Source organism: Rhinolophus sinicus, chromosome 16, assembly GCF_057876585.1.
Source record: "Rhinolophus sinicus isolate RSI-liver-muscle chromosome 16, RSI-T2T, whole genome shotgun sequence".
In the NCBI taxonomy this organism is placed as follows: domain Eukaryota; kingdom Metazoa; phylum Chordata; class Mammalia; order Chiroptera; family Rhinolophidae; genus Rhinolophus; species Rhinolophus sinicus.
This window is the reverse complement of record NC_142516.1, coordinates 57,084,467-57,089,702: the sequence shown is the minus strand read 5'-3', so window position 1 is coordinate 57,089,702 and position 5,236 is coordinate 57,084,467. Positions and strand designations below refer to the sequence as shown.

Sequence of the window (5,236 nt, the reverse complement as noted above, 5' to 3'; positions counted from 1 at the left end):
AAAAAAAAAAATAGAAAGAGGAGAGAGCTAATTAAACCCAAAGTAAGCAGAGAGAAGTAGTTAATAAAAACAAAAGCAGAGTCAAATAACCTAAAGACAAAAAGAAAATAGATAACATCAATAAAACCAAAAGCAAATTGTAAGAAATCTTAAACAAAATTGATAGATTCTAGCCAAATTGAACAAGAATAAAGAGAGAAAGCATAAGTTATCAATATCAAGAATTGAAGAAGAAACATTACTACAGATATTTAACAGATAATAAGAATATATTATGGGTAAATACTTAACAAAAAGTATGACAGTTTAAATAAAATGGTCAGATTTCTTTTAGGACATAAAATACCAAAGCACTCTCAAGAATAAATAAGTAACTTGAATAACCCTATACATATAAGGCAATTGAATTCATATTTAAAACATTCTTACAAAGAAAATTCCAGCATCTGATGTCATCGTTATATTTCTTCAAATATTTAAGTAAGAAATAATATCAACAGAACACAAATTCTTCCAGAAAAAAATGATCACTCTCAAATTATTTTATAAGGTTAGCATTACCCTGATACCAAAATCAGAATAGACATAACAAAGAAAAATAACCAGTACCAATAATTCTTATGAATATAAATGCAATCACTTAATAAAATCTCAGCAAATTAAATTCAGCAAACTTTTTTTTTTTTTTTAAGTACTAAATACTTGACAGATTTATATTCTGTTGTTGAAAACAAAAGATGAAGGGTGGAAAGAAACTATGTTCTTTCTTTTCACCTTTTCTTAAATCTGATGTCACTTCCAAAATGTATAGTTTATAAAATGACTTGCATCTGGTTCTTATTTATTTTGTTCACTTTGATATCTCTTGAAGATGTTTTCTTAAATTTTGACTTAGGAAAACTTCACTTAGCAATCATTTATTTAACAGCTATTTAAAAAAAATTTTATTAAATTTATTGGGGTGACTTTAGTTAGTAAAATCATATCTGTTTCAAGCTTTCATATCTATAATACAACATCTATATATTGCATTATGTGTTCACCACCCAGAGTCAGTTTTCCTTCCATTGTTGTATATTTGACCCCACTTTACACTCTTCTATCAACCCTGCTCCCCCCTTACCTTCAAGTAACCACTAAACTATTTTGTGTGTATGAGTTTTTGTTTCTTTGTTTGTTTGTGTTGTTCCTTTGTTGTTTTCAGTGTTATATCCCACATATCAGTGAAGTTATATGATTCTTGACGTTTTCTGTCTGACCTATTTTGCTTAGCATGATTCTCTCAAGATCCATCTATGTTGTTGCAAATGGCAGTATTTCACCTTTTCTTATGGCTGAGTAACATTCCACTGTATATATGTATCACATCTTCTTTATCCAGTCATGTACTGAAGGACACATTGGTTGTTTCCATGTCTTGGCCACCGTGAATAATGCTGCAGTGAACACAGGGGTGGATATATCTTTATGGATAAATGTTTTCGGATCATTTGGGTAGATACCCAGGAGAGGGATTGCTGGGTTGCATGGTAATTCTATTCTTAATTATTTTCAATACATGGCTTTTATTGCATTTTTATAATAACACAAATAAGTCTGAGGGATCACTTGACATCTTGGTTTTTCCATAGCTGGACAACTTAGATCTTATTCGTCGCCCTGCTGAACTGTTCCTTTTTCAGAAACATTGATACCATCCCCAAATTTTCTGATATCCTTGTTTTTAACTGTTGTGGCTTGTTGAATTTGATACAAGTTCAATATCATATCCTTCAAGAATTAACTCATCTTTCTGGGCTTGAGATACAGAACAAGCAACACCCGACCTCATCTGAATCCTGCAGATGTATTTTTCACCCAAGAAATTTCGGATTTCAACAAGAGAACCATTCTCCTGAATAATGACATTGATGGGGAAGTGAGCATGCACAGACCTCATCTTGTGATTCTATTTTTTTTTTTTTCTTAAGGCGGGCACAGCTCACAATGGCCTATGCAGGGACCAAACTGGCAACCTTGCTCTAACCAACTGAGCTAACCGGCCACCCTCATAGATGTCGTCTTGTAAGGAAGCTAGTGCAACACCCTTAATCATATTCTGTCCATGACTACAGATAATGCAAACAGTAGCCAGTTCCTTTCCATTTCCCCACTATTTGCCAACTTGGAGCCTCTTCTTTTTCTTTCCAAGGAGACTGAGGTCTACATTGATGTGATTGTAGTCCCTCTGCTGGGTGCTGCTGGGTTCCTTCATGATAATTGTGCGTCCCTTCAGAGTGATGTCAGCATTTTCTGGAATGCCCACTGTCTGATTGCTGAGAATGGTCTTCATCCTCTCAGTAGATGCAGGGGAAAGCAAAACAAAGCAAAACAAACAAACAAAACAAACAAACAATAAAAAAGCTTACTCTTAATGTTTTGAGGAACTTCCTACAGACCTTTTTCTATAATGACTGTAATTTAAATTCCCACCAGCAGTGTATGAGGCTTCCTTTTTCTCCACAGCTTCTCCAACACTTATATCTTTTCTTGTTGATAATAGTCATTCTAACAGGTGTGAGATGGTAGCTCAGTGTGGTTTTGATTTGCATTTTCCTAATACATAGCTAGTGAAGTTGAGCACTTTTTCATATATCTGTTGGCCATTTTTATATCTTCTTGGGAGCAATGTCTGCTCAGGTCCTCTGCCCATTTTTTAATTGGGTTGTTTGTCTTTTTGTTGTTGAGTTGTATGAGTTCCTTATATGTTTTGGATGCTTGTTTCTTATGGAAGGCATTATTTGCAAATATCTTCTCCGATTCGGTTGGTTGCCTCTTTGTTGACAGTTTCTTTTGCTATGTAGAAACTTTTGAGTTTGATATAACCTCATTCATTTATTTTTTGCTTTTTCTTCCCTTTCCTTTGAGGTCAAATTCATAAAATTCTCTCAGAACTCAAGGTTTATAAGTTTAGTACCTATGCTTTCTTCTATGCAATTTATTGTCTCAGGTCTTATATTTAGGTTTTTTATCTATTTTGAGTTAATTTGGTATATGGTGACAGATAACGGTCAAGTTTCATTCTTTTCCATGTGGCTTTCCAAATTTCCCAGCACCATTCATTTATTACAAAATTGCAAATTTGATATTTAATTTGGGCTCTGAATCTGTGGATGAAGGATGATATATGTTTTGTTTTGTTTTTTAATTTTAGTATATAATTTCATAGAGTCCTCTGTGCTTTTATATGATGCTTTAATGATCAGCTTTAACTAGTGAATTGATTTTTATTTTTCAAGATTACTTCAGTGTCTTCTTTTTTGCAAATGTTTCTGTAACTTCCCCCTTTTAAAAACATACTACATTTAAACATATACAAATAATAATACAATGATGTTCTATACTTTATAGATCTATAAATTCTTTACGTATGGTCCTCAAATATCAATGTTTATCACAGTTACTTGAAAACTTTTTTCCCAGCACCAATCTTCCATAGCTTTTAGAGTGGTGTCCTAGAATCTGAGTCTTTAATAGGGATTTTCCCTTCAAGAAACCTATATTTTGAAATCTACTGTTTTACATTGTAGGAACACATTCATCTTTCTGTGTCAAGAATTATAATTTATTGAGTCAGTATTAGTTAATTCGTTCATTATTGTTAATAGGATAGACAACGGACAACTTTGATCTAAATCCTCAAGTTGTGGTTTGAGAAAAGTGTTCCTGAAATGTAAGTGAATGCAGCCAGATGCCACAGTTGTGCTTTATTTAGAGAGCCTAGCCCATGACCTGACTTATATTAGATTTTCTTTGAAAGTATATGAAATGAATGAGAAAACTGTATTTTCCTATTAGTTTTGGAACCCTTTCAAAATTGTTTATTTTGACATACAGAATCACAGATGTTGACATAAAAATTTTAGACATGCAAAAAAGTTGAAAGTATAGCATAGAGTTCTGATATACCAGTCACCGGGGTTCTAAAGTTAACCTCTTAAAATAACCGTAATTATTTTAATAGTTATCAAAACCAATAAATTAATAGTGATTCAATACTCTAAAATATATGAAGTTTATTAAAATTTCATCAGATTTTCCAGCTGTCATTTCTCCATTTCAGTGTTCAACTGAAGGTCTCACATTGCATTTAATTGTCATGTATTCTCAGCCCACTCGAATATGTGACAGTCCCTCAGTCTTTCTTTATTTTTGTCTGATATTTTTAATGATTCTATTGAGGTTATTCACTTTTGTCAAGAATCCCACAACAGTGTTGTGCATTTCTCAAAAAACAAAAGAAAACAAAACAAAAAAAAACACTTCATTGAGGTATTATTGACATACAAAAAGCTGTTCATGTTTAATGTATGCAACTTGATGACTTTGGATATAAGAATACACCTGTGAAATCATTCCCACCATTTATGCCATAGCATATACATCACCTCCAAAAGAATCTTCTCACCCTATTTATGCACTTTTTGTAGTAAGAACACAACAGAAGATCTACTCTTTCAGCAAATTTGTCAGTACAGTTACCTATAGGCACTGTGCTGTACAGTAGATCTCTAGGACCTAGTCATCTTGTATAACTGAAACTTTTACCCTTTACCAATACCTCCCATTTCCCCCTTTCCCCAGCCCCTGGCAACCACCATTCTACTTTCTGGTTCGGAGTCTGACTATTTTAGATTCCCTATATAACTGGTGTCATGTAGCAGTTGTCCTTCCGTGGCTGGCTTATTTCACTTAGCATAATATCTTCCAGGTTCATCCAAGTTGTCTCAGATGAAAGGATTCCCTTCCTTTTTAATGTTTAATAACATTCCATTGTGTGTATGTCCCACATTTTCTTTTTCATCCATTCATTCATTGATAGACATTTAGATTGCTTCCATATCTTAGCTATTGTGAATAATACTGCAATAAACATGGAAGTACGGATATCTCTTGGAGATCATGATTTCAATTCCTTTAGCTGTATACTCAGATGTGAGATTGCTGAATCATATGATAATTCTATTTTTTTTTTTTTTTTTTAGTAATCTCCATACTGTTTCCCATGTGGATCAATTTTTATATTCACACCAACAGTGTGCAAGTGTTCCTGTTGCTCCACATCTTTATCAATGCTTGTCTTTTATTTATTTTTTACATTGAGTACTTTAAGGTTTTTTTAAAAGAGACAACAAACATCATACATTTGTTAAAATTACATAAGTTGAGAGGCTACTTATCAAAATGAGTTTGGTGT

The 5,236-nt window shown here is 33.0% G+C and overlaps 1 pseudogene; it reads right to left on the bottom strand.

The window, feature by feature from the left end:
- Positions 1–1,647: 1,647 nt before the first annotated feature.
- On the bottom strand, positions 1,648–2,332 carry LOC109434734 (large ribosomal subunit protein uL6-like; annotated as a pseudogene).
- Between the last annotated feature and the right edge of the window lie 2,904 nt (positions 2,333–5,236).